The sequence below is a fragment of the Rhinatrema bivittatum genome, chromosome 8, assembly GCF_901001135.1.
Source record: "Rhinatrema bivittatum chromosome 8, aRhiBiv1.1, whole genome shotgun sequence".
Lineage (NCBI taxonomy): Eukaryota > Metazoa > Chordata > Amphibia > Gymnophiona > Rhinatrematidae > Rhinatrema > Rhinatrema bivittatum.
The window spans coordinates 13,010,245-13,033,860 of NC_042622.1; the positions used below are offsets into that span (position 1 = coordinate 13,010,245).

Genomic DNA, 23,616 nt, shown 5'->3' on the forward strand with positions numbered 1-23,616 from the left:
GTAAACACTGCAGAATATTAAGGAGTTCCAGCCCTCAGACCTCCCCATCAAATAATCATGCTGCATGGCTAAGCCCACACGTCTCACTCTCCCAGGGGCTCGGCGCGAGCTAGGAGGCAGAAGAGAATGGCGCACGATCAAAAGGCTTGGCTCTTCGTGAACCTGCTCGTTTCAAAATTTCAACCATCAAAAAACCGGATGAAGGGAGTAAACGAGCAGTTCTTAACTGAGATAGAAAAAGATGTCCCCTGACTCCAAACCTTTGAATTCAGGAGCAATCCTGTGACTTTTCCCGCACTGGGCCTGTACCAACCTAGGTTTGGGATCTGGCCACAAGGACTTTTGCCACATAGACAAAAAGATTCTGTCAGCATTCAATAAAATTCAACCCAAGCAAAAGCCTTGATCACAATCAAATAAACCAGGGGCAAGATATACAAAAAGCAATCATTTCGACGCACCGACAGTCATCTCTAAATTATTAGACGTTGCTGTCCAAACTTCAAAACCATGTCCAGCTACGTTTTGTTTTCACTTCTGTCCCCTGATATGAAACATGAGCTGACATCATTGGCAGTTTGTTTTGGAAGTTTATGGGCTAACTTATTTGGGAAGATTACTAGATTTGCAGAAAATAAAAAAACAATCTTTAAAAAAAAAAAAAAAAAAAAAAGCTTGTTTTGGAAGTAGATAGAGAAGGCCGGCGGTGGTCAATGATGACCATAGGTGATACCTCCTTTTCTAATCGTTTACAGATGCATGGTGGTGCATTGAAATGATTATTTTTTGTATTCCTTGTCCCTAAAAAAAAATTTACCAGAGGGAACTGGGGCTTTAAACAGCGGAAATCGCTTGCTAAAAGGCACCCTCAGAGCTCTTTCCATCAGAAATTCATCCAAAGGGCAGCCAAACCTGCACTAAATCTGACTTGAGTTTATTCTTTGCCTGAATGGAAGGTTTCCAGTCCATAAACCCTAATTCCAAAAAAAAAAAGCTGTAATAGGTTTGAGCTATTACTAGCAACAGTAACACGGAATAGACTTAGTTTTTGGGTAATTGCCAGGTTCTTATGGCCTGGATTGGCCACTGTTGGAAACAGGATGCTGGGCTTGAAGGACCCTTGGTCTGACCCAGTATGGCATTTTCTTATGTTCTTATGAGCTTCTTAAAATCATTATTTTTATTCACGTAAAATGTTATAGTTTTGTTTTTTTTCAATGTCCAAGAAATACAAAGTCAGCTCAAGTGTCTAGGATCTTTGTAGATAGGTGTCGCTTTCTGCTCTTTTGGTTGAGGAAGTGTTGCAATTCCTTGGCCTTCGGCTGTTTGTAAGAAATATAAATAAGAGGTGACGTGCGCGTTGCTTTACTTAGCTTTAAGTTACAAGGGGAGGATGCCAGGATTCCCTCTGGGACCGCCATTCTCATTTATTTATTTACTTACCTGCAAGCGTTTTATAGCCTGCCCTTTCCAGGCTCCTCTCAAGGCGAGTTTCAATCAGATCATAGTTAAATTCCAGTTACGTTTGTGCCACGGTTTACAGTCAATACAGGGAAGCTTGAAGGAGGGGCATGCAGAGATAGGACTAGAGCTCCAAAGAGGGTGGCAATTGGTCCTCTAGGGAGTAGCAGAAGATAAGACAGCAATGCAAGGTCAACCAGACAGAGAAGAGAGCCAGAGCAGAGGAAGGGACAGGAGCGCAGATGCCCTGGAGGAAGGGTCACGATGCAGTCTCCTGATCAAGATCCAGGAGTCAGGTGACAGGTGACAGAAGGGGCCTCTGGTGCTGGCTTTGTCTCAGCTTGGGAAGTGGAATTCAGGAGAAGCCATGACTTTATTTTGCTGAAGGAAAGAAAATGGGTCTCTTACAATTCTTCCAAACTAAAAATGATTAAAGAATAGGATAATGCTGTGGTAAGGCGTCGAGAATTCATTGGACTCAGTTTACGGTAAAAAAAAACCAGATTGCTTTAAAATATCTTAGTAATGACGGGAGTGGAGGGCTGAAGTACTGATCCCCCAACCGAACAAGGGAGGAATATTGGACGGATCGTGGGTAGAAAGAGAAGCCATCCTCTACGATTCAGAGGAAATAGATGGAATCACATTCAATGGAAGGGATTTTTATTGAAGGGAGCTAGAGCAAGGTTTCTAGAGGAGGAAGATACTGGTGGATTTGATGCAGCTACACATTAGGGGGAAGTGGTAATCTAACCACACTGAGTCAATGGGGAAGGGACTCCTTCTATCCTAAACCGACATGATACGAACTCCGTGAATGCCGGTATAGAAAAAACTCAAATAAATAAATGAAATAAATCCTGCCCTGGACTACCACCACCAGAGAGAGCGTTAAGGCAAACAGCAGACAGGGGGGGGGGGGGCCCTTTCTACCCAACCACCTACATAACTAACACAGAAAACTGTCAGAGAATGAGAGCATCAGTAGAAATCAAAGGGAGAGATGGGATTAGCAGATAGAAGAAGATAGCAATACCTTGTACGCAGAAAGGTGGAGCGCACAGTTTTACCCACAGTTCTGCAAACATTTTCTGCAGGTAAACCTTACTAGCGATGCGGCAAGGAGCTTTACCCACAGGAAATGCATGGGTAAAACTGGGCATTGGTCTTAGCACCCTGGCATGGAAATCCCATACAAATCAGGGTTTTAGCTCTTCCCTCCCGATGCAGAGAGATGCTCTGGAATAGCTAAACTTTCTTAGCACAGGAAACTTAAGCCCAGGTCAGAGTTGGAATTAAGTTTCCAGCAATATTGTGCTGGCATGAAAAAAAAATGCCAGGACCACTTAACCAGCTGAGTACAGACTTATCCAGCTAACCATGGCCGCAGTTAGCCCCTGTGATCTCAGAGAAGTATCCCGTCTCCCACTTCCCAAGTTAAATGTACATCTGACCTGTGACAAGCGCACATTTTAACTCCCAATGCATTTGCATAGCATTAGCTTATTTATTTATTTATACAAACATTTTATATACCTTCGTTCCATGTATAGATCACAATGGTTTACAAAGCTTATTGCATCAGGCATTAAAAACATTTTTAATCTGAGCATTAAAACTGTGTGTTGAAATTCAGCACACGGTGCTTTAATGCTCAGATCTCTGCATCAGCTGAAATCCAGCACACGGTGCTTTAATGCTCAGATTTCTGCATCAGCTGAAATCCAGCACATGGTGCTTTAATGCTCAGATCTCTGCATCAGCTGAAATCCAGTACAAGGAGCTTTAATGCTCAGATCTCTGCATCAGCTGAAATCCAGCACAAGGTGCTTTAATGCTCAGATTTCTGCATCAGCTGAAATCCAGCACATGGAGCTTTAATGCTCAGATCTCTGCATCAGCTGAAATCCAGCACACGGAGCTTTAATGCTCAGATCTCTGCATCAGCTGAAATCCAGTACACGGTGCTTTAATGCTCAGATCTCTGCATCAGCTGAAATCCAGCACACGGTGCTTTAATGCTCAGATTTCTGCATCAGCTGAAATCCAGCACACGGTGCTTTAATGCTCAGATCTCTGCATCAGCTGAAATCCAGCACACAGAGCTTTAATGCTCAGATCTCTGCATCAGCTGCAATCCAGCACATGCTCAGATTTCTGCATCAGCTGAAATCCAGCACATGGAGCTTTAATGCTCAGATCTCTGCATCAGCTGAAGTCCAGCACATGGAGCTTTTATGCTCAGATCTCTGCATCAGCTGAAATCCAGCACACGGTGCTTTAATGCTCAGATTTCTGCATCAGCTGAAATCCAGCACACAGAGCTTTAATGCTCAGATTTCTGCATCAGCTGAAATCCAGCACATGGAGCTTTAATGCTCAGATCTCTGCATCAGCTGCAATCCAGCACATGCTCAGATTTCTGCATCAGCTGAAATCCAGCACATGGAGCTTTAATGCTCAGATCTCTGCATCAGCTGAAGTCCAGCACATGGAGCTTTTATGCTCAGATCTCTGCATCAGCTGAAATCCAGCACACGGTGCTTTAATGCTCAGATTTCTGCATCAGCTGAAATCCAGCACACGGAGCTTTAATGCTCAGATTTCTGCATCAGCTGAAATCCAGCACATGGAGCTTTAATGCTCAGATCTCTGCATCAGCTGCAATCCAGCACATGCTCAGATTTCTGCATCAGCTGAAATCCAGCACATGGAGCTTTAATGCTCAGATCTCTGCATCAGCTGAAGTCCAGCACATGCTTAGATTTCTGCATCAACCTGATTGTGAGATGTTACTTGGAGCACTGACGCCAGAGTTGGAGGCTGCAGTGTGAAAGGAACAGAGGTTAAAGTGATATCAAACTAGTGCACAATGTACACTATAAGGTGAGAATTAAGGACCTAAATAAATTCACCTGAGAGAGAGGGTATAGGAGGGAAATATTGCTATTCCGTGGGACATCCTTCAATAGACAAGAACGTCTACAATCAAGGGGTCATGGTATGAGATGGAGGAGCACACAGGACAGCTTGCCCCTTAGAATTGTAACAGGCGGTGGGGAAGTGAGAGTAAGACCGGAGATCTAGGAGGCTGTCTGAGACCTCAGTAGGAATGGGAGCCTGGATGAGTCTGCAGGTCTTTACCCGCTGCCAGTTTCCACCTTTCATTCCTTTTTACATCATTCAGGCTCCTTTGTGGATACTTTTTCTTTCCTTCTTAGAAAGTCTGGTTTCAGACATTGGGCTGGAATGAGCATTTCGCCCTGTACGGGCTCCAGGTGACTGTTCCATCCCCCGCCTCATTAACCATTAAAGAAATCCTGCTTTTAATCAGCAGACTGTGGAGATTCCTTCCTCCTCACTGTCCTGTACGAACAAAGCTTCGGTGAAGGAAGAGGGCAAGCGAGCAGGTAGCACGCCGGAAGCCTGCGCTGGGATTAACAGCAAACCCCCGGCTCCAAATCCCCGTCAAGTCAGGTGAAAGCTGAGCCCTGCTGTACCGTTGCTGATGTGGTATTCCCACCTCAGGAGGTCCCCGGTGGAGGAGGGGGCTGCACGGAGAGGTGACGGGGGGGGGGGGGGGCTTCCTCGCACGCTTCCGCTGGCCTGACAGCTTAGGCCCACAGGCTGCAAGCTGCCCGTCAGCAGACACGAAGCATTCGTTAGCGGCTGAGTGGCAGCTCTGCAGCGACCGCACTAACGTCCGGAGGGGGGGACACAGAATAAAGGGGGGGGAGGAAATCGGTCCGGTGCTTGTGAATGCAGGATCCCAACCCTGCAAAAAAAAGTGCGCTTGTCAGCTGCCTGCCGCTCAGGTGTCCGGATCCGCCTCTCTGGGCCCTGATGCTGGGCACGAATTGTGCGCCACGCTGAGCGTTAGGGACGTGCATTCGTCTGAAACGAAAGTGGAAATGTTCTGGGGTTTCTTTCACGAAGCCCTGCCCAAAGTTAATTTAAATTCCTGGGTCTCCTCCTCACCCCCCCTCTTACCCTGGAGTTGCAAATGACTTCACGAGAAAGGAGCGATCCCCGCTGGCGCCATTGTTGAGTTTTGCTGTACAAAATGACACCGGCCCGAGCTTGGAGGTGGTGCTGGGGCAGGAGAGGCCAGGGATTAGGGATCTGCACGCTCGGTTTGGTTTTTTTTTTTCATCTTCATTCTGTTTTTCAGAGATTTTTGTTGTTTTGTTTTCAGGGTTTTTATTTTTTTTTATTTTTTTTGTTTTTTCATATTTTTTGGGGGGTGGGGGATTGTTTTAATAGTGCTCACTATTTCCTGAAAATAAAAAAAAAAGATGAAATTTTGGGGTTTGTTTTTTTTGGGGGGTTCATTTGAAATGAAACAAAAATGGACTCATTCGTCGTGTTTTATACTTTTTGTCTCAAACAAATGCACATTCCTAAAAACTAATATGAAACCATACTAAATGCAAACCCTCTCTGCACACCCAGTCCAAGAGCGCAGACCCCAAAGCACTGCAGTCCGCAGGCCTCCATTCAGGTCTAGTGCTAATGCCTTAAAGGAACTATGTCCAACATGAAATGTGCTGGCCCTCTGAGATCTCATCCTCCTGCCCTTACAGGAGGCAGGTTCAGCAAAGCATTTGCTATAGTGCGCAACAGTTTGGCATCAGATCCACAGCAAATAGTTTTTGGCCTGGGTGATCCGGAAATCGCCGCTGGGACCCAGGGAGTAGTTGGGAGCAGTCGTCTGTTGTGCTGCTGCTGATGTCTTTCTGTCCCAGTTGAATTGTAAGTGCTTAAGTGCAGACAAGACACAGTTCACTACAAAACATGCTTCATGGAAAGCAGAGAATAAAGGCCCTTTCGGCCCAGATTGCAGAAAGCAGAACTGGAGTTTCCCAGGTTAGCTCCAAGGCCCCGGAGTAAAAAGCTGTGCAGACAGGTTAATGCACAGATGTGCCCGCAGCTTGACTCCTAATTTAATAAGGAGTTGAACATACAAAAAAATCTGCCCACAAACACAAGCTAAACTGCACCTCCAAATTAGCACTTCTCCCTGCAAATCCCATGTTAATCAAGACATCGGCTATTACTTCCCAGTGCAGACAGGAAATGTGACTCCTGGTCACATGGGGCTGAACCTGGAGTTCATGGTACCAGGGTCCTGGACTCAGGGTGTATGCATAGAAACCTGGTTTATGGGCATCGATCAGGTTTTATGTGCACACAGCAGCTTCCTGCATTGGCATTTCACCTTTCTCAGCAGATGTGTAAAGAAAGTGTGTGCTGAGCTTCAGTGCACCTTTTTCACTCACATCTTACTGCATCAGACTCTCGGACGGGCACTTTCAGCAGACTGGATCCCAGCTTATCCGTGGGGGGATCATCAAACCGTGCGGAAAGTGATAGAAAAGATTACGTTTTGTATTTTATTATTAAGGTATTTGTTTTCCTACTGAATGCGTGTTGTAAAATTCCGATGTATACTCTGTGTTTTATGTTATTTTATGTAAACCGTTGTGATGTATTTCCAATAACGGTATACAAAACTTTTAAAATAAAATAAAATAAATAAATAAGAGATGATGGCTTTTCTTCTGCTTTTTCCACTTTCCCTTTTATTTTGGGGACTCTGTAATTCAGAATCTCCTGCACAATGAGCACAGTGTTGCCATGCAAAAGTATTGTGCAGGGGGAAGTGGCCAGACTGGTGTTTCACCAGATGGCTGGTCCTGTACCTGACCCGTGCAGACTGTGTGGTTCAGCCACCCACCCGATCTGGCAGCGCGCACCTCTGCAGGTCTCACACTTCCCCTTTCCTTTGCTTTGTAAAAGACAGATTAGCAGCATCACACTTATCATTGTTTGCTCTGGGTTTGGCCGTATGAAACTGGAATAAATACCTGTCAATATATAGTGATTTTGGAGGAGCAAACCTTACTCTAGTAACAGTGTTTATTTACCAGCCCTCTGCTGGAGGCACACCTAGCCGATCTGTTTGTTGGGATATCCATAATGAATATGCATGAGAGATTTGCACACAGTGCAGACCTGGAGTATGCAAATCTCTTATGCCTATTCATGGTGGAAATCCTGAAAACGTGACTGGCTAGGTTGCCACCAGGAGAGGGTTGTTGGTTTTTTTTATATATATTTTAACTGCTTGGGACGGGGAACCAGGAGCAGACATAACACATGGCATCTTTCATCCCTGGGATACTCCAGACTGGAGCTCTCAGTAATAAGAGGATTGAGTGATCTAAAATCATGCACTTCCTGAAAAGTGACACCGGGGGAACCCTCCTTCCCCCAGATAGGACTTATGATAGGGTAGGTGGTAACCTAGAATGACTGTGGTAAAGAAGCTGGATTCAGCACTGGGCCCCGGAGTACTGATAGGCAGGAAAAAGCGCAGGACTGCCTCCGCGGCCGGGCCCTTCGAGCAGCACTGGCTGAATCATTAGGACGGCTCCTCACCCCGTAGAAATGGTGCTAGCAGTCGTTTTTTTTTATGGATTTGACACTTGCTTGGTTCTGATTGTAAATATTGCTACCCTTAACCGAGGCCTTGGGGGTGACCCGCAGGGAGCGGCAGTCACTACCATAAGACAGTTTCTGGGCGGGCGTTTTCCGCCGTCCTTACTAAGAAGCAAGCAGCGCTCTGCTGCCTTTTCTTAAATTGCCGACTTTTCAGATAGTTCAGTTCTTTCCTTTGTACATAGGAAAATGCTTGGGAGCCATTCACGGACACAGCTTGCACATCTGATCGTGCCACTCGCGCACAGCGGCAGGTCTTCGGCATCGTGGTTTGTTAAAATCAATGCTAAATTACAAGCTATGAAAACGCAATATGTATCCAATTACTTATAATTGCAGCAAATGATGCTGTAGATTTGGTCCCAGAGTAAGATGTATTTAGTGCCTCCTTGCCGAGCCACGCGGTATTGGGGTGGCTCTGAATCCTATAGCATGAATGATGACCCGGCTCAAAGGCAGATCTTACCTCTTATCTCATTATGCGCTTGGCGTTAAAGCCTCCGGAATTGCCTCGCTGCACGAGTGCTCGCTCCCGTCCATTCTAACCCTGCTCCCCTTCCCCTCAGCCAGCAAGCCTCCCGTCCCCTCTGTCGCACTTGACAGATTATTCCAGGAAACCCCTGCTCAAAAAACGAAGCAGGACTTTAAAAGCTGTGGTGGCAGGGAAAGAACTATGAAGCCTGCCTGGAGCGCAGAGATGGGAAGGTGCGCACAGGGAGATGGGAAGGTGCGCGCAGGGAGATGGGAAGGTGCGCGCAGGGAGATGGGAAAGGTGCGCACAGGGAGATGGGAAAGGTGCGCGCAGGGAGATGGGAAAGGTGCGCGCAGGGAGATGGAAAGGTGCGCGCAGGGAGATGGGAAGGTGCGCGCAGGGAGATGGAAAGGTGCGCGCAGGGAGATGGAAAGATGCGCGCAGGGAGATGGAAAGGTGCGCGCAGGGAGATGGGAAGATGCGCGCAGGGAGATGGAAAGGTGCGCGCAGGGAGATGGAAAGGTGCGCGCAGGGAGATGGGAAGATGCGCGCAGGGAGATGGAAAGATGCGCGCAGGGAGATGGAAAGGTGCGCGCAGGGAGATGGAAAAATGCGCGCAGGGAGATGGAAAGGTGCGCGCAGGGAGATGGGAAGGTGCGCGCAGGGAGATGGGAAGGTGCGCGCAGGGAGATGGGAAAGGTGCGCGCAGGGAGATGGAAAGGTGCGCGCAGGGAGATGGAAAAATGCGCGCAGGGAGATGGAAAGGTGCGCGCAGGGAGATGGAAAGGTGCGCGCAGGGAGATGGAAAAATGCGCGCAGGGAGATGGAAAGGTGCGCGCAGGGAGATGGGAAGGTGCGCGCAGGGAGATGGGAAGGTGCGCGCAGGGAGATGGAAAGGTGCGCGCAGGGAGATGGGAAAGGTGCGCGCAGGGAGATGGAAAGGTGCGCGCAGGGAGATGGAAAAATGCGCGCAGGGAGATGGAAAGGTGCGCGCAGGGAGATGGGAAGGTGCGCGCAGGGAGATGGAAAGGTGCGCACAGGGAGATGGAAAGATGCGCGCAGGGAGACGGCCGCATTCGCAGTTTCACTTTCTCTAACCCGGGCAGTTACTGCATTTAATTCACACCAGGACTGGCTTTCTAATCCCATTTCTATTTTCTTTTTTTTTTGTAAAGGGACTGATAAGGGACTCTTTTTCTGTGAATCTTATAGATAAGAAAGGCAAGTCAGAGATTGGGTGACAGCCGTGCAGTGAAGTCTGAAAGCGCGTTTCCTGGCCCGCACACTTCTTATCTGCTGACGGGATGATGGAGCGCAGCTGCCGTCTGCAATGCCCTGGGATTCCCAGCCTGGAGGGGGAGGGGGTGACAGGATTTCGGGTCTTAGGCCTTTCTGGAAAGCTTGCCCCTGCAGAAGGCTCAGGCACTGCATTGCCTGCCTCTCCACGCCCTGACTATGCCGAGTCCCAGTTGCTATTTTGAAGGGAGGCTGCCCGTACAAAACCGTATTGCTGTTTTTTGAATTATTCATACGTTCTGCGAAGCACTTAGGGATAGATATTATGTAGGAAAGGCCGTACACAGACCATGGAAGACAAGAAAACTTCACAGGTTTAACACCCTGACTCTCTATATTCCCCATGAAGTCGTTGAATCCGTGCTTCGCAGCAAAAATGAAATCACTTTGAAAAGTCTGCTTCTCATGCTAGCCCCCCTGGATTTGCAGAAACAAAGGTCGAACTGCAGAACAAAAGTATCGTTCGCTGGCCTTCAGGAGAACCTCATGCAAACTGATAAATGACCCGGGGGGGGGGGGGGCATTTCTGGCTGCCCCTTCGCCAGTCAGTCAGTCACTTGCCGCGAAAAACAAGCCCTGCACTAAAGAGCGGGCGTTATTATTTGGCGACCGGCGGTAAATGTAAACGAGCCCTGTAGGACTTCATGGCAAAAGGCTCCCTGAGGTGCGGAACATTATCAGCGACATTGCCTCGGCGAAGTCTTTAGCCACAAACTTTGCCATCGTACTAAAAGGCTGCTTCGCATAATTTTGCATCCCAGTCGGTCATCAGCACTGGCTTTGCCTGAGAATTCAGAAAAGCACAAGAAAGCCTGCTAAAATTGTACTTGTGTGAAAGGAGGCGAAGTTGCACCTGTGGAAAAGAGCCTGCGTTATCCCGTACGAGACAGGCCCTGTCTGCTTGCAGCTCACGTTTTATCAGCTCTGAGCAGCGTGCGGCATCAGAAGTGAAAAGCAGGAAGTCAGGTGCCAGCTCTGCGGGTGCTGCGCAAACTCCTTCGCCGCGTCCCGGGAGGGGTTATTTGCGCTGCCTGTAGCACCCCCAGTCTTATTGAAACGTTGGCTCCTATTCCTGGGCAGGCCGATGCAACACGGGCAAACACTGCTTACGATATTCAATAGCTATTACCTCCTATTCATCAGAGAAATTGTTTCCAGACTAAATTTATTATAAATGTGATGTCTTTTATGACCGATTGGTTTGCTTTTTAACTATGAATGTTTTCCTGTAAACCGCTTGGAGGGTCAGGCTACTTTACCATTTTGCGGTACATAAAAAAAAACTTTTAAATAAAAAAAAAATAAATAAATAAAACGTGCAACTGGACGCGCGTTTTGGGCGGGCACACACGCCCCCCCCCCCCCCCCCGGTGCTACGTGCGCCCAAACCGCCGCGAGGCTAATAGCGCTCCTCGCGTGTAAATTCCCTGCGGACGGGGCTGTCAGCTAACACCCGCCATGCAAAACGTTTCCCCCGCGGCCACTGCGCCCGTTGCAACGCGGCTAACTTTACGCCAGCCCGGGGCTCATTGATTAAAAACAACAAATCCTCCTTTCTGCGATTCCTCCTATTGGTATCGTCGCGATACTAAGTAGAAGGAACCACAGAAAGCAGATTCAGGTAAAAGTTTTAAAAAGTCGGGGTTAAAAAAAACACATTCTGGGCGCCCAACATAAACGGTCCAGGCTGTGTATCTTGTGCGTGTATATTGTGCCGGTAGCGGGAGGAAACGGATGCGTGCATTGAGCGTCCGTTGTCCCGACCCGCACTGACAGCCACCTCTCCTGGGCGCCAGATGCAGAGGAGGCGCTAGGGACGCACAATTTTCCCTAGCGCCTTTTTAGTGCGCCCCTCATTTAAATATTGCATCGCGCGCCCAGGAGAGGTGGCTGGATGCGCGTTAGGAAAACAAGCGCTCGACACTGAGCGCCCGTTTTCTACGCACAAATATTCATCGGCCTGTGGATGTTTCAGTGCAGCTTGGTACATGGGCCTGTCAGAGGTTTGTCCCATTTTTTGTGTCTACAGAAAACTTCCAGCATGCATCAGCCCCGAGTTTTTCAGTGCTAGTGGCCTGACTCACAACTTGTGCTTTACAAGTTAAAGCAGGGCTCCCCCCCCCCCCCAGCCAGTCAGCTTTTCAGGATATCCACAATGAATATGCATGAGACACAGTTTGCATCCTGTGGAGGCAGTGCATGCAAATCTATCTCCTGCATATTCATTGTGGATATCCTGAAAACCTTACTGGCTCTGGGGTCCCCAGGACAGGTATGGGGGAGCCCTGGATTAGAGAGAGAGAGAGAGAGTTATACTCCATGGCTTAGAGCAGTGATTCCCAAACTCTCCTGGGGAACCCCCAGTCAGGATTTCAGGATATCCGCAATGAATGTGCATGAGGGTGATTTGCATGCACTGCCTGCACTATCTGCAAATCTATCTCATGCATATTCATTGTGGATATCCTGAAAACCCGATTGGCTCTGGGATCCCCAGGACAAGTATAGGGAGCTCTGGGTTAAAGGAAAAACAATCTATATTGCAGAGAATCTGACGCCTTCTCAGGATGCTAAGGAAATAAAGACCTATACAAGTAGAATTCTAGTGCTGATGCACAAATCCACAAAGAGCAGATCCATAAGTTTCCTCCATTGTAAAAAAAAGGTGTCGTTTCTCACCAGAGATAAACGTTTAATGAGTAGTTATGAATGTGACAACAAAAGAATAAACTCAATTGATGGGAACCTTCCCAGAAGTAGGAAATGATTGGGGAAAAAAAAAGAAAAGAAATCCAGTTGTATTCCTCTTTGCAAAAACCGTGCATTCTGTCTCCTAGAAAGATAAGAGCAGAGAACAGATGCAAGTGAATGTAGAAAGTGGACCCTGACAGAGAGGCTGAAAAAGAGGAAGGCCCAGGAATGACTGGCACATTCCTAGATTAAAGTCCAAACCCCGTCCTCTTCTACCTTAAGTCGTCCCCCCCCCCCCCCCCCCGATTCATCCCAAGCTGAGTTCCTTGTTGATCGGAATCGTATTATCCCTGAATTTCAAACATGAAACGAATAGAAAACGAATGGAAATGGGGAAAAAAAAAATAGGCTGCAGACTTGCTCTCTCTCTCATAGCTCTCATTCCTTTCCTTCCTGGCAATATTAGTACAGCTTTGTACCCACACACAGCAGCACCTAGGGCCTCATCCATTAAGACATTTCTCCCACTCTTTGTCTACGGGGGAAAAACTTAGCAATCGGGCTCAGAGACTGCTCAATTTACGCTATTAAGTAAGTACTCCGTTCTGGAACGGAATAAGAAACTGTAGGGGCGGCATTAAAGCTCGCTACCATGTCTTCCTGGTATTTTGAATTAAGACTACAGAAGGCAACCAATTCAAGCCATTCTGCCTTTCAATTCCAAAAGGAATCTGTGGACTAGTAGCCACTGTCCTAGCCAGTTCACATGCTCTTAGGTCACTACCAGCCATGCTCCTGTGGCTCAGCGGTCCTGATACCTAAGTCAGACCTTCTGCTTTATAATCTTAGCACTACCAGGGCCTTGGTCAGTCACTGACTGCCTCTGCAGATTACGCTATTATTAGCCTCTTGCGCCACTCAGCTAGCATGAGCCTGGTTTCACAGCTGAGAATGAGGAATATTTCTGTCAGCTGTGCCGCGGCCCCTTAGGACTCGTCGGACTTTCTTATAGGGAGCAGCACTTTGTCAAACGCTGGCCATATCTGGTCATGGCGGTCTCCTACAGGCGCAGCATGTGACTCCTTCTCCTGCTCCAACGTGTGTCAGTCTCATTATTGTCCATCGCCAAACCTCTCCAGCTGCACAAGTGCCATTCGGAAAAGTTCCTTGAGAGGAAAGATTCTTTTGAATATTTAAAATGTGAACCGAGCTAGTCCTGGCAGTTTCAAGGCTCTTTCCTGGCCCACGCAGTAATAGAAGAAATCACGTCCTCTGAAGCACTGGCGCGCCGTTTACTCCCCTGAAGCCGCCTGGGCCAGAATCTAGCTACCCCCTCACCAAAAGCACTACGACCCATAAGGTCACGTAAATGTAAGATCTCCATAGTTAGGCATAGACGTAAGTATTCCTACAAAGGCACGAAAAGATGCATCTGCTCTAAAGTATGACAAGAGGATCTCACACACCCAGAACAATTTAGTTTTGGGGACGCTCCAGAGACCACTGACGACCTAAGTACCAGGCTAACGTGGGACTTTATCACAGCTGGTAAACGATGACCACAACTGTTGGACATGTGTGGAATGTAACCTAAGGGAATCTGTTTTTTATTTTTTTTTTGCTTTTAAGATTCACTGCTTGTTCTACGAGGTTCAGAAAAAGGTTCTGTTGTCCGTTCTGATCTTCAAAAGCAAACAAGCAAGCAAAAAAAAATAAAAAAAATCCTAAATCTCTCAGCACACTGCTAAATAAACAGAATGTCTAAGATGCCATCTCCAGCCTACCTGTTCTAACCCATGTGTGGCTTTGCTTTTCACAGTTATTTGTAAATCATTGGGTCAGCAATGGATACATAATTAATAACTTGAGTAGAGCATCTTAAGTCAGCCCATAAGATGTTGTTATGACTGTAAAAACGACATTCTGTATTCCTTAGAAGTGACTTTGCAAAGCTCCTTAACCCCCGTGTTTCCTATTCACATCAGCAGAGCAGTAACATTACCTCTGGGATTCCACCCTGAAAACAGTGGGGCAGAATGTTAATTGTTCCCATCGCTGCCAGCACGCTGACCAGCAGGTTAATTAACAGAAGTAACACAGGAACATTTTCATTTAGCAAACTATCTGCAAACTTTCCCAGTTTCTCAAAGTTACTAGCCATGGACATTAGTGAGAGGATTTCCATGCAAAAAGGCAGAAAATGCTGACATTGACCCATCTTGCAGTGTTTCTATGGTTAGGGAGAAACTTCACATACAAGGGGTATCTGTGAATGAGGCAAAAAGGGTACAATTTTCCTGGTTTCCATCCACTGATATTGGTCTTTTGCATCAGCAACCCTTGCCCCCTTTCTATCCAGCGAACAGGAGATGAGGCACATCCCTGCTGCATCCTAGGGATGTGCATTCGTTTCATTCATTTAATTCATTTCATAGGTTTCCCATTACATGTCAACTAGATGTGCATTCGTTTCATATGTTTCATTCGTTTCATATTACATGCTTGTATAGGAAATGTATGAAACGGATGAAACGAATGCACATCCCTGCTGCATCCTAGAGTAGTGTTTTCCCACTGGCATGCCACGGAAAAGCTACCACTGCCTGACGTTCAGATCCAGGCCAGCACCCGGGATCTGCTCTCGGCATCTCGCATCAAACAAGAGACACCAGCAGTGGCTCTTAAAGGTGCAGGAGCGCCTTCCTGAGACCCTGTGTAATCACGTGGCGACACGAAGCCTGGTAATTACTGGGCAGCATGCAGGGCACAGATAGCCGGGACCCATTTTGTGCCCGAGAGAGAGAGAGAGAGAGAGAGAAAGCAAGAAGTTTGTCTTTTTTGTAGGTGACCCTACGATCTGCAATGGAGTGCCCAGCCCTGAAGGAATGAAAAGCGATCTAACGAAGCCTGAGGAGTGGCCGAAACTATGGCAAAGGAGGGCAGAGCCAGGCAACTGGCAAACAAAAATGCAAGGGAATTGTACATGATCGGGGGAGGAGGCCGAAAACTGATGTGCACGGAGCAGGAGAGACACCTTAGAGTGGCAGTGCCTGACGGTCTGAAGGTAGCGAAGCAATGTGGCTAAGGCCAGAGGGCTGCACGGAGAGAGGAATAACCAGCAGGAAAAAGGAGGGGATAAGGCCTGTTTCAAAGGACCTGCCAGGAGAGGCTGAAGGATCTAAATGTGTATGCCCTGGAGGAGAGGAGGGACAGGGGAAAATGCACAGGAATCAAGCCTCTTCCAATGGCAGGACTAGGGGTCATGATATGAAACTCCAACGTGCACAGACTCAGAAGCAATCTCAGAAAGGCCTGGATAGTACCAAATCCAGACCTTCGATCTGGCTTTCAGGATTTCCACAACGAATATGCATGCGATGTGTTTGCATGTATTGCCTTCTTTGTGTGCAAATAGCTCTCATTCATATTCACCATGGAAATCAAAACCAGATCCGTTTGCAGCCCCGGGGGTCCTGCATTTGGGGACCCTATGCTTTAAAATTAGAAGCTACAGCAGCAGCAGCAGTGCCACAAGCCTGGTCAGGAAAGGCCACCAGCTTTTCTGGAGATCCACCAGAAATACATATCAGACTATTTCTGCATAATATTTGATCCTAGAGCCAGGTTAATTTGCATAGCTCATCACATGGAGATCCAGACCTGTTTGCAGCCCTTGAAGGTCGCTGCTGATTCTATACTTTCCATCTGTCCCTAAATGACCTTAGGGCTATTGAGTCTGGCCCTGGATGGCCGCACACTTCATCTCTCCTTTATGAAGAAAGCGGAGTGCAGTTCTCAGAATAGCCTGGAACGGGAGTTGAAAGTAAGCGGCTGGCCTGCAGTCCCCCCAGGTGATGGGGGTCAGTAGTTTAGGGATGGGTGCGCACACACATTTCAATGTGTTGCTTGCTAGTTTCCAGGGCCTTTCCTTTGCTCTGGGCCTCGGCCAGCCCTGGGAGGCTCTGCCCAGCCATGCTGCTGCTGCTGCTGAAGGCAGTGGAAGAAGCTGCACTGCAGTGGTGCTTTTTTTTTCCCTGCAAACGAACGTGCACAGTCCAGAGCCTGAGTCAGCACACTGCTGCTTTTGATTGGTTGATCTGAGAGTAAGATACCTTCAATGTATGCTAAAGTGCTAGCAATTAAACCCTGTATTCACCATCCCCTCCCTGCAAAAAAAAAAAAAAAAAAGCCGGAAATCCAATGTGAAAATCATCTCTTACAAAAAAGCTCACTCGTGCATCTTAAATATTCTGCGGCTCTTTCATTTAGAAAAAAACAAAAGTGCAATCCCAGCAACGCACACTTTGATCGACTCATGCTACAGCAGCTAAAATATCTGTCCTCTAGGTCAATCTAATCATCCTTAATAGCAGTTTACTCTCCAACATTACATTTTTCATGTTGGGTCGACAGTTTTAAATGAGATTGCTGATACACCCCTTTACTAATGCTCCTACCAGGGCCAGCTCACACTTTTAATACTGCCACAATAAAATGCTTTATTGCTCCTGATGAATGCACTATTCCCTTGCACACGCCAGCCACCTTTTTTTTTGTGGCTTTGTTTAAACCTGCAGAGGCAGGTGGATGTGGAAGTTTAAATGGTGCATGTCATCTGCTCACAAAGGAATGCCAGAAGGATCCACCAGAATACACCTTCCACACAAATTGCGCACGCACACAAAGGGAATCGCTGCTAAACCTGCTTTAAGTGCCTTTGCATAACTGCTCTGACTTTCAGGCAGGCTGCTTTTGGCCATAGAATCGAATGGGAAAGTTGAATTAACCTGGTCCTTCCTGGCAGGCCCTACAGGTTCTGCTTTCAGAAATCAAATTACAGTGTAAATGGCCGAAGAACACCAGGCCTTGTTCCTCTCTGTTTCCCCAATGGCACCCACATTCCAGTTCCACTGAATAAGGCAGAATCTCTCTTCCGCCACAGCAAACTCCCAGCAAGTCGCTGGGGGCAGAGCAAAATTCCAAAATTTCAACAATTACAAGGCCAGGAAGAGGAAGAGAAAAACTGCTGACCCAGCAGTTCCTCAGCTCATTCTTACTTCTTTTCATAAGGTGGCTCTGTTTTAAGATGTAAAAATGCACCCAGTGGGTTTTTCTTGTTTGCTGTCCAGTGCTGCTCAGAAGCTCTAGGTGGGGTGGGAGTCAGTAAATATTATGAGGGGGTGGGGTGGGGGACAGTTGGGTTTTGCTTGGAAGCTCTAGGTGGGGTTGGTGGGTGTTCTGGGTGATGGCTTTATAGCAGGGTGGTTTATAATTAACGATGACTGTGGCCAGCTCAGACTTCAGCTGCACTTTCCCTGTAAACATTCAGGTGACTTAGGGGCCTATTTATTAAGCTGTGCTAACATGTTAATGCATTTCTTTACATTTATTAAAATGTGTTCATCACTTAACACAAGCAGCTTACTAATTTAAAAATGGCTTTAACATAGATCACAATAAACTTCAGGATCTGGGAAAGTTCCACTCCCCCCAAAACACTGGCAGGCTAACAGTCACCCTACACCCCTGAAGGTCCCCAAAGCTTCCGCTCACCCCAGCCCCCACCCTGGAATCCTTTTTTACCAAATGGCAGGAGTGATACCCGCTGAAGATTTCCCTCCCCCCCCCCCCCCCCCCCCCCCGCGATTTTAATGCACGTTAAGCATTCAAATGCTGCGATTAAACGTGCATTAACGCAGCTTAATAAATAGAGCCCTAACATCGACCTTCCGCACAGCGCTGCTATGAGGCGTTTGTGCGCACTACTGGCTGGCGGTAACGCTCGTACGCTGGCCCCGTCAGGCCGGGCGCCCTGCGAGTGATATCGCAGCATGCTGGAAGAGGAGCCGAAAGGCGATCGTTTTGCAATTTCATGCACCTCGGGACACTGAGCAAGTCTCCTGCCGAGAGGCTGCCTAAGCTGCCGGGGCTCCTCGGCCGGCGACGGCCATTAACTTAATGCGGACGGGGCAGCCGGAGGCGGACAGCGGCCGCAGAATAAGCACTTCCCAGCCAGGGCAGACGGTGGCGAGGCTGCCGGGCCTGCGAGCACAACCAGCCCCGGGGCCAGCCTTCCTCCCTGAGGTTCCTGCCTTGCTACGCCCACCCGCGCTGTCAAGCCTTGCCCGGTGCCTGACCCCGAGCCTGGGGAGGGCAGACAGCAAGTCACTGAGCTTGCTTCATCCCTGGCTTTGAGTGCCGGACTTTAGAAAAGCCGAGATTAAGGAACAAGGCCCGCGGGCCGCCAAGAAGCGTTGGGGAGGGAGAGGGCCACTCACTGCCCGGCCGCCGCCACTTGCAGGCTAGGGACCCTTCGCTGCTGTACTTTAAATTTAAAAAAAAAATCTGCTTGAAGGGGGCGAACTGGCATTTCCCCCCTGCGCAAGTTTGGGCTGTGAAAACTGCGGAATCCGGCAAGAATTGAACCCGCGCGCGCGGCCAAAGTCCCATTTCCAGAGTCAGACGCCGACCTTGCTCCGCCTGTGATGGCAGTAATTGTGCTATAAAGGCGTTTTCCACGGACGCGGGGCGGGGGGGTCTCTCTTCCTTTCCCCCGTTCCGGGCTCCTCCGGATCCTCCTTGGGAAAGAGCCCGGCCGGGGTGCCGCAGTCCTGCCGGTGCTCCCCAGCGCCGCCGCCGCCGCCGCCGCCGGCAGTTTCCTCGCTCGGTCCCCGGCCTGAGAACCATACTTCTTTACATTCCATAGCTGCTCACGTACATATGGACATATACAGAAGTATGGCCCTCGGGCGGGAAGGTATAGGCGGGGGGAGGAGGGGGGGGGGGCTTCCAGCCGCAGAATCCACTGCAGGGCAAGAAACGTGCAGGCAGCCCTGAATGCCCGTGCAATGAAAAGCCCCGCGCTTACCTGGGGGGTGGGGGGGGGGCGCAGGCAGGTCCTCTCTCTCTCCCTCACGCATGGCGGGTGCAGAGCTCTTTGCACGGCTCCTCTTGCAGTCGGCGGACATCTGAAAGAGAAGAGGGGGAGGGGGGCAGCCGGAGATGTGAGTGGCCCAGGCCGAGGTGGGAGCCGCGTGCGTGCGGGGCGGGCGTCGCTCCCTCCCCCTCCCCCCCCCCCCCTGCTGGCCACGCTGAGCTCCCCGTGCAGCCAGGGGCGCTGCTGAAGGTGAGGAGCCGCAGAGGTCAGAGGGGGCAGGCCGGGCTCGGCTCGCCCTCGCCCCAGCTCTTTCACCGTCTCTAACGAGCCCTTGGAAGCGGATTGAAGTAAAACTTAGCAAGTGGCAAAGCAAGGGCCTCTGAACTGCTCAATTGTATCGATGGCTTTCCTGCTGCTGCATCCTAGCAGGGCTGGGGGGAGGGGAAGCAAAGCCTTCTGCCCCTCCCCACACAGACAGACAGACACCGAACCGAGTGTCCCCTCGCTGAGTAATAAAGCCTTGTCCCTCATTAGACAGACAGACAGACACCGAACCGAGTGTCCCCTCGCTGAGTAATAAAGCCTTGTCCCTCATTAGACAGACAGACACCCTGAACCGGGTGTCCCCTGGCTGAGTAATAAAGCCTTGTCCCTCATTAGACAGACAGACAGACACCCTGAACCGGGTGTCCCCTGGCTGAGTAATAAAGCCTTGTCCCTCATTAGACAGACAGACAGACAGACACCCTGAACCGGGTGTCCCCTGGCTGAGTAATAAAGCCTTGTCCCCCATTAGACAGACAGACACCCTGAACCGAGTGTCCCCTCGCTGAGTAATAAAGCCTTGTCCCCCATTAGACAGACAGACAGACAGACACCCTGAACCGGGTGTGCCCTGGCTGAGACCTTGCTTCGCCCTCTCGCAGCCACTTCACCCCGCCAGGAAGGTCGCATTAAGAAGGGCCTGGGTGATTTTGCTGATGATTATATTTAAGTTAGGAGCGGCTCCGGGGGTGAAATCTGGGTCGGTGGCCTCCCCCCGGGGTCACCAGGGGAGGTGAAGCCCTCTCCGGCCTTCCCTAAGAGCGCGCAGCAGCAGCCGCCCGAGTCCTGCACAGCCGGGCAGCAAGCCCGGGCTCCGAATTTCTTCAGGCGGCCACCCGGGTGGCTTTAGGGATTGAAAACGCAGCTTCCATCCCACTGGGCCCAGGTCGGAGGATCCTTTCTTACCCAGCAGCGCCTGTAATTAAATTATGGGGTTGTTTTTTCCCCTTCCCCTGGCACAAAAGGGACTCATTCTCTTCATGAACCCTGAGCCACAGGATTTATTTCACGGTTGCACGCACAGTAGGCATCATGAGAACGGAAGGCTCATTACACCTCTCCGGAGCAGAGCAAAGCACCCGTACAACGCCCCTGGGGCTGTCATGAAAGCATCGGTGGGGACCGGGGGTGTGGACAGGTGGCTCCTCCTAATTTGGGGAAGCGCAGAAGAAATCTCCGGGCTCCCTTTAACCTCACGCCTCGCTTTTCCCCCTCCCCTGCACTCAAGGAGAAAGGAAGGGCGCAGTTACCCAACTTTTCTTCCGCCTGCCCTCCCGTCCTGGGGAAAACCGCAGAGGCAGGAATGCGCGCACTAGGCCCCCCTCCCCCTCCCCCAGCAGCAGCACTAGCTATGTCCTTACAGCTGGAAGGGGGGGAGAGGGGACAGGCAGCCTTTCTCGTCGCCAGGAGAAAAGTTGAAAATGCAAGAGAAGTTTGTGTCAGCGCCAGAAAAGCTGAAGGATTGAAGAAGCGTCTTCCAAGGTAGCCACGGGGGGATAAAAAAAACAGAGGAATCCTGGGCTCGGGAAAGTCAGTTCAGAAATACCGGCGCTAACGCTGCAGCCCAAGTTGGTGTCCTTCAGTGAAGGTTTTTGTGGAGCAGGGACCCCCCCCCCCGAGTCTGGAAATTCAGCCCAGGTCAGGCACACGTCTGCATGCAGAGAGCTGCCCTCGCTAACATGCATGCATGCTCCTTCCTGCAGGGTCAAAGCTTCGTCCACATGTAAGGCGAGACCCCTTAGAAATAAAACCGCCTTCAGGTTAGGAATGGAAGCCGTCATTTAGCATTTTTGCACTTTATTAATGTAACTTTTCTAAGGAAGCCGGGCATGTGCGCCTCTCCCTGTAATATCTTTAGTGAAATAAGCGCGCACATCCCGGCTTCTTGCTTTCTGCATTTCACTCGCCCGGTGCCACTACCTTGCAACTTGGGCTGCCTGACTGCTCCCGTTCCAGCTCGGAGCCGGGAATGCTCTCCGCCCAGACCGACGACCCCCCCCCTATGGCCACCAGTGCCCCGCACAAGTGCCCTGCCTTCCCCGCGGGCTCCGGCTCCCTCTGACGCTCAGCTGCCGCCTCGGCCACGCACACATTGCAGCCCCCCCCCCCCCCCCCCCGCATCGCTTCACGAGCAGCCGCAGGCAAAGTCCGCGGGCAAGTTTGGCAGGAGGGGGGGGGGGGGGAGGGAAGCGCGGGCAGCGGAGAGCGAGCGCGACGTACCCGGTCCGAAGCTCCTGCGGCAGCCGGCGGAGTCCCCCCCCGAGCCCCGAGCCGAGAGCTGAATCAGCGTCCCAGAGTTAGGGATGCACAGAGGAGGAGGAGGAGGAGGAGGAGGGTCACAGCATCACAAGGTAGCACTGCGCCTCCTGCTGCAGCCCGCAGCCGTCTCAGCACTGCAGGAAGGGGAGAGAGGGAGAGAGCAGGCCCGGGGATGGCACTGGGGGGCGGAGAGAGAGAGATCCTCGGGCCACTCACACACACGCACAACCGGAGCTCGGTGTCTTCTGCTGCATCGCACCCTTAGGATGGGGAGGGGGGGGGGGGAGGGATGGGAGTGCCTGAAAGCACAGAGCAAAGGCTAAGAGAGAGAGAGAGAGAGACAGAGAGAGAGAGGGAGGGGAGGGACAGGCAGAGCGCTGAAGAGCACAGACAAGGATAGAGGGCAAAGCACAAATTAAGGGAGGGGAAGCTTTTCTTGGCTTGGGTTTTCATACACCTTGAGGAGAAGAGGACCACACACCCCCTCCCCTCCCCCCACCCCCCTCTTTTATCCGCCAAAAGGGCAGAGTCTGCAGAAGTCTCGCCTTCCTCCGGAGCAGCTGGAGACAGAGGTCAGGGTGCATCACAGCAACTGAAGGAAAGCAAAGCAAAGCCACCTCCAAGGACAACATGGAAACCACCTAACAAGCCCAACCAGCAAAGAAGAAGGGGGGAGGGGACTTCCGATAGAGGGGAAGGAGAGGGGGCTGGGGGGGGAAAAACCGAGCCCTCTGATCAGAAACCGAGTCCACCTTTCCAGTGCTTATATACCCGGCCAAGCATCCGAAACACGCGTCCCACAGGCAGAGACAAGTGGCCCCCCCCGGCCATGCCATCCCCTCTCTGACCATATTTAGGCAAGCAGGGCAAAAAATAGCCCGTCAGCTGCAGCAGAGCGCCGAGCTCCATCGCTTCTCTCAGCCCATTGACTACTAGCCCTGCAGAGTCCTGACTCGGCCCTTTTCCCACTCGGCTATTTTTAGCTCAGCCACATAGAGAGGGGGGTCTCAGTTTACCACTCTCTCCCCGTCCCCTTGGTTTCACCAGGCTGCTACTATGTATGGTAAACCTCCTCCATTTGGGGACAAGAATTTGACAGAAAACGGGCTGATGGAGGGGGTCTTCGTGGCGTCCTGGTTCACTTTCCTCTGCCAGAAAGGACTGGACGAGGCGGAAGTTGTAAAGAGAGGCTGCTGATTTTTTTTTTTTTACCTTGAAGAGTCAATATCCACGAGTCAAATGCGGCAGGCTCCCCAGTTAGCATTCCCAAGCTTTTATTCCTTCAAACCTCCTTATCCCCCCAATAAACTTACAGGCATTTGTCTCTGCTTAGTTCAATTAGTGGGAGGCATTGAAAAGATGTTGTTGCCACAAATGAAATCAGCAGTGGTAGGAAGTTTATTAAGTGCCAAATGAGAGTTGAAGAACTCAGCTCAAGCTTGAAGGATGGATGAATCTGACATCTTAACATCTGCTGTCCAAAATCCATTTTTCTCCACTAACATTTTCTTTCCTTGTGAGTAGCAGCCTGTGCACGTTTTGACATAACTGCAGACAGATCTGGGGTTCTAACGCATTTTTAAATAAACCTTTTTATTTTGTTCTGCCCATACTTCATGTGGTTATAGGGGCATAATCTACTGAACTGTGTTTTGCAGCACCAATGAGCACCATTTACAGAAGATAAATAAACAACTATTCATCTCTTGACGACGTGAGGCAGCATCAGTCTAGA

The 23,616-nt window shown here is 49.9% G+C and overlaps 1 long non-coding RNA gene across 2 annotated transcripts in view; it reads right to left on the reverse strand.

Annotated features, from left to right (window-relative positions):
* Positions 1-22,602, reverse strand: part of LOC115097249 — a 42,238-nt gene extending 19,636 nt beyond the window's left edge. For both annotated transcript variants that reach the window (XR_003858246.1, XR_003858245.1), the window contains exons 1-2: positions 21,843-22,602; positions 19,290-19,389 (exon numbers count right to left, since the gene is read on the reverse strand). This is a non-coding gene — a long non-coding RNA (uncharacterized LOC115097249). The remainder of the gene's footprint in view (positions 1-19,289; positions 19,390-21,842) is intronic.
* Between the last annotated feature and the right edge of the window lie 1,014 nt (positions 22,603-23,616).